The following is a 12,501-nucleotide window of genomic DNA, read 5'->3' as shown; positions in this document are numbered from 1 at the left end:
CAGGTTCACTATATCTGAATTTCAGTGGGCACATTATGCACTCTTTGAGTGCAAGGCTTTTCTTCTATTTCACTGTACATAGAATCAAAATACAGCTCATTGCAACAAATATAAATAAAAAGGATACAATGGTGGTTGTTAATCTCAGGTCTTCATCATGCATTTTCTTCTCTTGTGATGATGATGGGCCTTGGGTATCTGAGTAAGTGTCACATCTTTATTATATATCTGGTATTCCTACTCCCTCCTTCTCAAAGACAACTACTGCATCTTTCCTCCAGCTAGGAGGGCAGGACAAGAACCTTCTACTGAAACTGTTGCTACACTGCTGCTTTATACAAACAAATGAGATCTTGGGGTCAATCAGTGAGGTACACATTGCTGCTGCACTGCAGCCCCTCAGAGCAAGTTTACCCCCAGAGCTGAAAAATCACATCTCTTATCAAATTATGTTGGGTACAATATGTCTCATTTCAAGGTTTCAGTCTGATTTACTTATTGCTCTAATTGGAGTTGTTATATTTCATATCTCAATCTCTTAATTTGCAAATGCTGGTCTTTTTCTTTTGAACTAACAATTAAAAGTAAAAGATGCAAAAATAAGAGACAATATGGATCACTGGAGGGAGACTAGGCCTGGGAGACAGAACCCCCTGAAATCTAATCTGCTTCTCTTCTCCTCCTATAGAATGTGGCTAATGCCTCAGATGGGTGCTGTGAGAATTAATTTTGTCCAGCTCTTTAAAGATTAGAAGTCCCCCAACAAACCTTTTTATGCAGAAAAAATGAATTACTATCTAACATAGTGAAGACCAGAGCCCTTCACTTGAGACTGACTAAGCATATTTGAGACTTCCTTCTTTGGCTTTTTAGCTGCAGAGAATGAGTACCGGTAGTTAAGATTTTGCTAGCTAAAACCCACTACAGTTGTAACATTTACCATGATGGCACAAGTTTTCTAATTATCTTTACCTGTTTTTGTTTTTTTTAAATGATGATAAAAAAAATTGCTCCAGGGTATTACTCTTGTTACTTTGAAAACTTCTGCAAATGCAGTGCATGTTTTCAGTTGGCTGACTGTGGCAATATATAAAAAAATCTATGCAAAGCTTGCAACAGAATATTTGAAGAGCTACAGTTCTGTCACATTTAGGGCTTGTCTACATGGGAGATTCATACCAGTATAAGCTAGGATGTGTATTTAAGCTGATATAGTTGTATTGGTATAACCCCTGTGTAATAGTTGCTTTTTTCGGTTTAGCTCATGTTGTTTGGGTAGGGACTTAAGCTAAATTGAAAAAAAAAAAGCCACTCGTATACTGTAATAAGAGTGTCTGGGGTGGACGGGGTGGTGGTTTTACCAATATAACTGGTCAAACTTTTCCAGGTAGACAAGGTCTTAGTGCTGAACTTCCATGGGTAGAATGCAGTGTCTGCAGGGTCCTGAAAGGGGCAGGAAGTCCTCGTTTTCAAATTCAAGCATGCCTGTTACTGTCTATGTAGCTTTCTTTGTCCAGATGTTTTTAAATATAGACTTCCACTGTGGCTTGCATTCAAATCTGCTTCCCCCTACCCCATAGTGTTGTTAGTTAATTGAACAAATCCTGCTTGGAGCAACTGATAATAGGAAAATGGTTGTGCGGGGGCTCTTGTGGTTCCTGTAACACAATTCCTGTGGATCTATCAGATTGTTTAAGTGACAGAGCTTTTATAGAAATGAAAAAAAATTCAAATCAGTCTGTTACGCTGAAGAGAATTTCATTGTTGCTTTATAAATTTCACTTGCCCCTTTTAGTCCCTCTTCATTTTATAGTTCCCATAGTGACTCCTTATCTAAGCCAGTAAACCAGATAAACTGCTTCAGTAGCCAGCTAGGGCACAGATCCAATATTTTGGAGGAATTTTTAATTTGTATTATTAATCTGACTTTTCTGTAGCTGCCTCCCTTTTTTCAGGGGCACCTTTTGAGTGAAAGGAATAAGCCCATATTTGAGTATTTGGAATAATGTAGTTGGCTGCAGATGTCTTCATACTCTCAGTTGAGGAAAAAATAGGGCTTTCGAAAGTCCAGGTTCTGCACCCATGCACTGCCTGATTAGGCTGGAAGCAATACATGACAGTTCGCTAGCAAATAGGAGCAGCAAATGGGAGTTCTGTGAAGGAGTACTCCAGGTGAAAGAGGAGCAATTATGTGATCCTTGAAGTGAGTTTGTTGTCTTAGTATTTTGTCATGTGCCTGCTTGCCATGTGCCTGCTTGATTCAATTTTATAGTATGGTCTCTCTTGGGGGCTGTGTGCTGAGCCTAGATTCCTGCTAGGCTAGGCTGAAAGCTTCCTAATGAGGCTCTAGCCTGCTATCCTTGGATTCCTAACCTCTTTAGGATCCCTTGATGAGGGGGCGGGGCTAACTCAGGGAGAACAGGAGTTGAAAAAACCAGCTTCTAAGCAACCAGAGGAGCTAGGAAACGGGAGTTTAGAGAAGGCGTGTGAGAGCCAGATAAACCTAACAAACATACTCTAAACTTAGGCCAGTGATGCCCCCCCAAAACAAACAAACAAACAAAAAAATCATAGCACAAACAAACAAAACCCCCTGCAAGAGTAAAAACGGAGGCAGAAGTCCAGCAGCAGACTGGGGGCTATCTAGTTTCTTGCATTGAATGCAGCATTTATGATCGATTACCTGCCTGTGGGCAGATGGTAAATATGTACATTTGGTGCAATCAGCTTATGGACCTCAGAGACTGAGTACAGGCTCTTGAGACCAGAGTAGCTAAGCTGGAGGAGCTAAGGGAGACAGACGTACATAGATGAAACTTTCAGGGACACAGTTGAGGATGACAGTGTTAGGGAAGGAGAACATGAATCTGGAGTGGAGGGAAATGATCGCATAGTTGGGACCCTCCTTCCAGATGTCATGGTATCTTCTTGCACTGAGGATACCCATCTAGAGGAAGGAACCCCAGTTATTAGGAAGAGACAGTTAATAATCATGGGGGATTAAATTATTAGAAATATAGATAGTTGGGTTTGTGATGACGAGGAGAGCCACATGGTGACTTGTCTGGCAGGTGCAGACCTCTTGAGACATCTATATAGGCTTATGGGCAATGCTGGAGAGAAGCCAATGGTTGTGGTACATGTAGGTACCAGTGACATAGGGAAAAATAGGAAAGAGGTGCTGGAGGCCAAATTTAGTCTTCTAGGTAAGAGATTAAAGTCCAGGACCTCCATTGTAGTGTTTTCTGCAATGCTCCCAGTTCAACCTGCAGGGCCAGTTAGACAGACAGACACAACTGCAGGGTCTCAATGTGTGGATAAGACAGTGGTATTCAGAGGAGGGATTTAAGTTTATCAGGAACTGGGGAACCTTTTGGAAAAGAAGGCGCCTGTACAGGAAGGGTTGCCTCCACCTAAACCAAAATGGAATCAGGTTGCTGGCATGTAAAATTAAAAAGTTTGTAGAGCACTTTTTAAACTAAGGGCTGGGGGAAAGCAGGCGTGGAGGAGCACACTGTTTGGACAAAGACATCCCTTAAGGGAGGATTTATTAAAGGGAATACTCTAGATCCTAGTAAAGAAGAGAGAATAGAAACTGATAAAGTACAGATGGGAAATGAAGCGAAACAGTCAAACGAAAGAATCTCCTTCAATTACATCACATGAAGGCAGACAAGTAAATATTGACAAATTTTATAAGTGGTTATTCACAAATGCTAGAAGTCTAAATACTAAGATAGGTAAACTTGAGTGCCTGGTTGTGAATGAGAGTATTGATATAATAAGCATCACAGAAACTTGGTGAAATGATGATAGTCAATGGGACATGATGATTCCAGGATACAAAATATGTGGGAATGACAGAATAGATCATGCTGGGGGAGGGGGAGGAGTGGCCTCTGTGAAAGAAATCATAGAGTCAAACATAGTAAAAATCTTAAATTAATCAAACTATATCATTGAATCTCTGTGGATAGAAATTCCATACTTAAATAATTAGAATATAGCGGTAGGAATATACTACTGACCACCTGACCGGTATGGTGATTGTGAAATGCTCAGGGAGATTAGACAGGCTACAGAAACAGAAACCCCAACAGTAATGCAGGATTTCAACTATCCCCATATTAATTGGATATATGTCACCTGAGGAAGAGATGCAAGATAGAAGGACACTAAATAAAATTTCTAGACATCGTTAATTACTGCTTCTTAGAGCAGTCACTCCTGGAACCCACAAGGGGAGAGTCCTAAGTGCAGCACAGGATCTGGTCCAAGAGGTGACTGTAGCTGAACTGCTAATTAAAAGTGACCATCACATAATTAAATTCCCCCTTGTAGGGGGAAAATGCTAATGAAACTCACCACAATAGCATTCAACTTCAGAAAGGCGAATTACACAAAAATGATGCTAGTTAAACATAAATTAAAAGAAACAGTCACAAGAATGAATTGCCTTCAAGCTAAATGTATATCCCAATTTTTTTTTAAAAAAGCCACCATGGCTCACCAACAAAGTAAAAGAGGCAGTTAAAGGCAAAAAGACATCCTTTAAAAACTGGTAGTCAAATCCTACTGAAGAAAGTAAAAAGGAGCATAAACTCTGGCAAGTCAAGTATAAAAATATAATTAGGCAGGCCAAAAAAAATGTGAAGAGCAACTAGCAAAAAAACCAGAAACTTAACAGCAAAATGTTTTAATTCTATCAAAAGCAGAAAGCCTGCCAAACAATTAGTGGGGATCACTGGATGAAGAAGTGCTAAAAGAGTGCTCAAGGAAGACAAGACCACTGTGGAAAAGCTAAACAAATTCTATATATCAGTTTTCACTGCAGAGGATGTGAGGGAGATTCTCACACCTGAACCATTTTAAAGTGACAGATCTGAGGAACTGTCCCAGATTGAGGTGTCAGTAGAGGAGGTTTTGAAACAGCTTGATATATTAAACTGTAATAAGTCGCCAGGACCAGACGGTATTCAGCCAAGAGTTGTGAATGAATTCAAATATGAAACTTGAGTCACTGTATACCTGTAGATTCTGACTGGTTTTGTGCATACTTTGGAGAAATATGCTTTCAGAAAGCGTTTGATAGGGTCCTTCACCAAAGGCTCTTAAGCAAAGTAAACAGTCGTGGGATAAGAGGGAAGCTTCTTTCGTGGCTCAGTAACTGGTTAAAAGGTAGGAAACAAAAGGTAGGAATAAATGGTCAGTTCTCACAGTGGAGAGGGGTAAATAGCAGGGTCTCTCAAGGATCTGTCCTGGCACCAATGCCATTTAACATTCTCATAAATGATCTGGAAAGGGGGGTGAACAGTGAGGTGGCAAAGTTTGCAGATGATACAAAATTATTCAAGACAGTTAAGTCTAAAGCTGCCTAAGAAGAATTACAAAGGGATCTCGGAGAACTGGGTGACTTAGGCAACAAAAGGGCAGATGAAATTCATTGTTGAAAATTCAAAGTAATGAACATTGGAAAACATCATCCGAGCTATACATACAAAATGATGGTTCTAAATTAGCTGTTACCACTCAAGAAAGAGATCTTGGAGTCATTAAGGATAGTTCTCTGAAAACATCTGTTCAAACTACGGCAGCAGTCAAAAAAGCCAACAGAATGTTAGGAACCATTAGGAAAGGGATAGATAAGAAGGCAGAAAATATCACAGTACCACTATATAAATCCATGGTACGCCCACACCTTAAATACTGTGTTCATTTCTGGTTGCCGTATCTCAAAAAATATATATTAGAATTGAAACAGGTATAGAGAAGGGCAACAAAAATGAATAAGGGTATGGAACAGCTTCCCTGTGAGGGGAGAGAGAGAGACTGTGACTGTTTAAGTTTAGAAAAGAGACCACTAAGGGGAATATGACAGAGGTCTATAAAATGTTGACTGGTGTAGAGAAAGTTAATAAGGAAGTGTTATTTACCCTTTCACACAACAAAAGAACCAGGGGTTACCCTGTGACATTAATAGGGAGCACTTTTAAAACAAACATAAGGAAATACTTCTTCACACAACACACAGCCAACCTGTGGAACTCATTGCCAGGGCTTCTGTGAATGCTAAAAGTATGCCTGGGCTTGTTTCAAAAAAGAATTAGAAACATTAATGGAGTATAGGTCCATAAGAGGCTAATAGTCAGGATGGTCTGGGAATGCAACCTCTTGTCCTTAGAGGCTTAGGGATATCTAACTGCCAGAAGCTGGTACTGGACAACAGGGGATGGATCACTTGAAAGTTGCCCTGTTTTGTTCATTCTCTCTGAAGCATTTGGCACTGGCAACTGTTGGAAGACAGGATACTGGGCTAGATGGACCATTGGTCTGACCCAGTATGGCTGTTCTTAGTTCTGTTTTCTCCCCCCTGCCCCCGAGTCAGTGCAGTGACCTATTTAACTAGACTGACCTTTGGGAAGACTATTCATTTAATCCAAAATGCTTTGTATTGGCATCCTACAGGGAATGCACAAAATAAGTATTTTCCCAGTCCCATTCTAAATGTTAAGTGTTGGCATATGAAGCGCAGTTAAACTTCCTTAATGGGAATTGAAGACATTCATGCAGTGGAGTGGGATCATTAATCAAGGACCTTTTGTCTAGTTAAAACTGAGTATTTTGTAAGTATGTCTTCAGGTTTTCAGAGAACTGAAACTTAGAAGTGACTTTTGTAATGGTTTTGGGTGCACAAAATCTTTTTTTTTTGAGGGGGGGAGGTGGGGTAGTTGTCGAATCATACTACAGTACATTGAGTCTCGGTGGCTTTTATTGTCTTGTAGTTAGTGTTCAAACTTATCACACAGTTAAGAAATTTATTGGGTCTTCCTTTCCCTAGAGTGGCGGACAGTAAATGTGTTTTAGAGGTGACATGTTTGGGATGGATGAGTACTAGTCTCATGCTGCAACCAACTTAGCTTCTTAATGACGTTTGCTGCTTCTATTGGTAGAAATTTAGCTAGAAGTTTGAAGTAGAGAGTTCCTTTAGCAGGTGTCTGTAGTGAGGGTAGAGATGGTTGGCATCTAGCTAAAAGGTCACAATAACTCAGGCTCAACTTCTTAATGTGTCTGACACTGTAAAAGGTTTTCAATGTTCTTGCAGCACAAATTGTTCTTTGTAAGATGTGACAAGGTGTTCACATATACCAACACTAGAGAGTTTCACCTGTTCACTGTCTTTCTCCTTTTGCTCCCTTTGAGAGATAAAACAGCTGCTAAATGTTTTTACGTTAAGTTCAATATTGAAATTCTATCTTCTGGCTTTGATGGAGGAGAAAAGCTAAACTATACAAACAAATTAAATTGATTGGATTGTTGTGAGCACAGTGACAACTGTTAGCAGTAAGTGCAAAGATAACTTCTAGATTTTTAGTAAATGTGACCTATAACCTTCTGAAAAAAACAAAAATGGCCTTTTGTTATGACTATTGCAGTTTCCAACTATGTTTAGAATGCAGGAGGGCTACAGAAAAGAGAAAGCAACTGAGAGTATGTCTACATTTTTAACTTGGTGCAGGTTTTGTTTATCCATGTTAAGTGATGCGCAACAACTGTTGCACAATTAATTTCTACACCCTGCATTGTTATCCTGCAATCAAGTTAAATTACTCTTGGGGGAATTCTGCGCCACTGCACATGCAGAATTTGCACAGAAATTAATGTGCATGCCGAATTCCCTTCCTCCCTCCCCCCGAAATGGGCAGCAGAGCCCAGCTTGCAAATCAAAGACGCTGCCTCGGGAAGGTAGAGAGAGCTGGAGGGTTCCTGGCAGCTGCAGTTCCTGGCTTGCCCTGAAGGAAGAAAAGCAGCATGCAGGAAACTCCACGCAAGCCCGGGACCTAGTATCAGGCTGTTTCTCCCTCTTGATCCCTGGACTCTGTGGGAGAGTGATGAGAGTGTCTGGGCTGGGAGGGTGCCCCATGGCTGGGCTCTGGGGGGGGAGGGGTGTAGGTGTCTGGGCTGGGGGGGGCACAGCTGGGCTCTGGGGGGGGGACAGGGGGCAGAGAAATAGGTACTGGGTTGTCATAGGGGTTTCTTTAACGCACTACTCCTGGGGGAGGTTTTGTGTGCCTGTTTTGTTACAGACATATTTGTTGACAGGTATTTTGAAAAAAATTACCAAAATAATTGAAACTGGCATGATTATATAGTGTTATTTTGACAAAATATGCAGAATTTGGCAGAATTTTTAACTTTTTGGCACAGAATCCCCCCAGGAGTAAATAGTTAATGTTGCTTCATATCTTTGTGGCCATCCATTACAGCACTGTTTTGCAATGAGCACTCAGCATTTTGGTCAGACATCGCATCATTGTTCTGCCATACTGCTGCATGCCTTCTGGGATTTTTTTTTTTTTTTTGCACTCTACATTTTGAGTTTTTTGTGCCAGAAAGCAACGGAATTCTGGGGTTTGTGGTCAAACAGAATAACTTTTATGTTTCATCTTGTTTCACCCCATCAGCCTCCTTGTTTCTGTGATCCAGTGCCACGATTAAAGCACTGTCAGACAGCACGAAGGAAGTGTTGTTGAGCACTGCAATCCTTGTTGTCATACATATAAAGACTGCTGGTATAATATCAAGTTGTGCAATGGTTGTACAACTAGAATAATAAGGGACCCTGAGAAGGAGGAGTCTGAAAACAATCATACTTCCTCGGCTTTTACTGGAACGGACTCACTCAGAACACTGCTTTTTGGCTTTGCAATGTAGTACTGACTGGTGGGACAGGATAGTGGTGCAGACCTGAGATGACCAGCAGTGGTGGCATAACTTCAAGATGTCAAAAGCCACTTTCCTAGAACTTTGTGCAGAGCTTGCCCCTGGAGCTGCAGTGGTAGACCATGTACATGAGAGCTTCCCTCAGCATGGAGAAGCATGTGGCTATTGCCATCTGGAAACTTTTCACCCCTGGCTGCTACTGATCAGTTAGTAGCCAGTTTGGTGTTGGTAGATCAAACATCAGGCTGTTGCAATGGAGGTGTGCACCACAATCAAGAAGGTGCTGTCCTTCTAGGTCATAATTCTAGGCAATGTGCAGGGAGCTATTAATGTCTTTGCATGATTGGGGTTTCTTAATTTATAGGGGATGTTGATGGGACCCATGTGCCCATTCTTTGCCTCCCACATCAGGCTTCAAGGTTCATCAACAGAAAGGATTATTTCTCTGTGGTGCTGCATGGCTTGGTTGATCAGTGTGGAACGTTCACTGATATTTATGTGGGGTGGTCTGGAACACCATGACACCATGATTTTTAGAAGGTTTGGACACTTTCATGTAATGACAAATGGAACTTTTGCACTGATGGTCTATATGAACATTAATGACATTGCCATTCCTCCAGTCATTCTAGGAGATAGTTTACTCTCTGCTCTCCTGGCCTAGGAAGCCTGTCACTGGAGAGGCAAAAGGAACTGGTTAGTTATACCCTGAGTAGTTACAGAAAGACTGTGGAATGTGCATTTGGAAGACTGAAAGGTAGATGGAGAATCCTGATGTCAAGTCTGGATGCTGATGAGGGACATCTTCTGATTATATCTGGTTGCTGTGTTTTGTACAACCTTTGTGAGAGCAAGGGAGAGCATTGCACATGATGGGAGTGGGATGTGCACACATGGTGAACATTTTGAACAGCGAGGGAGGAGGCCTATGTGTAGAATAATTGTGATGGATATGTTGTGCTCCTACTCATGAGAAATGTGTATGTTGTGTAAGGCATGTAATAACATTACTATATATATTTCTTTATTCTTAATGCATTGTATGTATAGTTTGTAAAGCAATGCTTTTAATATAGTACTTGTTTTGATGGAATTATTGTACCAGTAAGGTGGTTTTAACTGGATGCTTTGCAATAGAAAGGAAGGTCTAAGATTCAAACATAAATGAAAACACATTTTCAAATTATTTTTGTAAACAATACAAATAATAAATAAAGATGAACTTTATAAGCATTTTAAAATTTTATTGAGCTGCTACACTGCTGTGCAAAGTTAGTAGGCCATCTGCTCTAGGAACATCGTATGCCTTTCCATAGTCCAATGTGCTTCTGTCTTTTTCTTCTCTTCCTGATCCTGCTGACATGCTGAAAAAAAAGAATAAAAAAAATCATTTTCAGTAAGAATCTTCTTTCTTGTTAAGCTATGCAATTCCATTGTTTTTGTGAAGGAAGGGGAGGTGACTGTGTGGAGGGGGAAAGACTAATAAGTACTGCGATGGGGGTATGGGACAGGACATAAGAAGGTTACACAGTGTTTCTGTGGGTATTTTATTACTATAAATGAGTTTGTGCAGTCTCCAGTGCCACCTTTGCGTTAAGCATTGGGGGTGGAGTTTAAAATGAATCAGTGAAAAGTTCTGCCAACATGGAGACATCCTTATAGTATCCAACGTATGTAGCCTGCCCTCTTGTTGTGTTGTATTTTGAGATATCATTTTAATATTTCCAGGAATTGATGCTATCCACAGTATGGGTCTCTGTTTGTGGTTCAGACTTATCCTTCTGCTCTGAATAGAGGTGGTGGGACCCTCATGACTGAGTGGCACAGGGTTCACCTCGGTCATTGTGGATCAGTAGACTGTTCACTACAAACACTGGTACAATGGTGACACGTGGAGCAATGAACAGTCAAAGTCCGCATAGTAAGATCAGACTGTGCTACTTCTCTATTCAGACAAATTGTACTCTGAATGTCCATAGTCTCAGCTGGAGCTCCTCTGTTATACTGCAGCACTGGAAAGTGTTCTGGTTGTGCCCCTTACTGAACAATTGCCATGATACTTGCATATCGGTTTACTGCCAGCCAGCCAGGCTAGATAAAGCTCTTATCCCAAGAGGTCTAAAAAGCCAGAATCATAGGGATCACAAAACAGCAGTATGAAGCATTACTAGAGAGTTATCACAAGTATAACACTGCTATGTGTGAACTCCTCATGATGGAATCACAAAGGACGGCACCTGGCTGAGGATGACCTTTTAAACAGTGAGGTGACATCCGGTCAGAATGACCCCAGAGCAAAATGAGGTATATAGGAGACTAAGATAGACAGCAAAGCAGTATGGGATACTGGTGAGAAGACTTGATAGATGTGCATCATGTGGTACAGGATGCAGATGTATCCAAATATATTTTGCTGTGGATAAGCTCCTCCTGCATCTAAGTAAACCCACCTCCAAAGTGGGTTTTATAACATCCATTAAAGAGCAAGATTTGTAACAAAACATTTTGCATATGGCTGTAAGATGTTTTAATGAGAAACATTTCAAGCTGATCCACAACAAATTTGACCTGGAGACAAGCCCTTATGGTTCATCACACTTCTGAAAGTCTGATGGGAATATATCAGTTTATAAATATGCTTTGCGTTTTAAGCAAAGCACTAGTTGGGTCTTAAACTTTATTTTTAAACAATTAACCACTTGATAAATGACATCAAAATTCTTGCTTTAATTCTTGCCAGATGCTACTTTCCAGATTTTACTTGATTAAATTGTCAACTTTCACTTGCCTGCATCTTTGGTTTCCTTCTTGGCTTGGAATGTGCATGCTTAGCATCTCTGCTTGGGTGAGACAGTTCCTGTTGTCGCTGCAGACTTTTTAATCTCTCCACAAAAATGTTCTAACAGTCAGATATTGTACAGCCTCTTGGATGAATAACCAGTATTAATTTACACACACGAGAATTTGAAAATCCCCTGTAAAGAACTTCTTAACCATGCAGTGATCTGGAAGCTTACATGCAGGGTTCTGCACAGCTCACCTCCTCTGCCGTCCCTAGCACAACCAGAGTGGCACAACTATTCGCTGTTCTTGCAGGTAAAACAACCCTAAAGTTTGAATTACAATAAATGGTCTTAAGAACAAAATGAAGAAAGCAGTGTGAAATGTACATATATGAAATATATACATCTTTAGCAGAAAGTTTTTGACCTGTCTTAGTATAATATAGCCATTAATAATTGTCCGTTTCTAATCCTTGATATTTTAGACCCTTCAGCAGCTGTTGTTGATTGTACAATAGAAACAGTTTGAATGCTAGTCGGAAACAGGTGGTCTATGTTCTAAACTTTTGAAATATGGACCATAGTCAACAAAGTTGTCAGAGCATGTCATGAAAAATTAGATATCGGTATAAGTCCTGGGATAGCTTGTGCTGAGTTTTTGGTTCTTTCAGAGAAGTGTAAAGTATTTGCTATGGAAAGGTACCTGCGGGGTTTTCTACAATGTATTTCTTCAGGGGAAAAAATTTGCTTTATGATTCATATCCAATTATCATTATAGCTTTCATTGAAATAGGTTAGAATTTCTAATTTAATTGTTAAAGAAATAAATTGTCAACAGGTTGTCTTGATTCTTGGCTAAAAAAGCTATTTTGTAACTTGCATTTCATAGGTTGCACTATATCTCCTACACAAAGTATTCATTGTTTACGGAATGCAAGTTTTAGGTTGACTTTTGGAGATGCATTGATACAATGGTGAGAAGTACTCTTCTTTTTTA

At 40.3% G+C, this 12,501-nt stretch overlaps 1 protein-coding gene across 10 annotated transcripts in view; it reads left to right on the top strand.

Moving 5' to 3' along the window:
• DISP1 (dispatched RND transporter family member 1) overlaps positions 1 to 12,501 on the top strand; it is a 180,356-nt gene that overhangs the window by 25,238 nt on the left and 142,617 nt on the right. The window lies entirely within an intron of this gene.

Source organism: Mauremys mutica, chromosome 3 (genome assembly GCF_020497125.1).
Source record: "Mauremys mutica isolate MM-2020 ecotype Southern chromosome 3, ASM2049712v1, whole genome shotgun sequence".
NCBI classification, from domain to species: domain Eukaryota; kingdom Metazoa; phylum Chordata; order Testudines; family Geoemydidae; genus Mauremys; species Mauremys mutica.
Note: the sequence above shows the minus strand (reverse complement) of the source record. Positions and strands in the feature narration are given on the sequence as shown.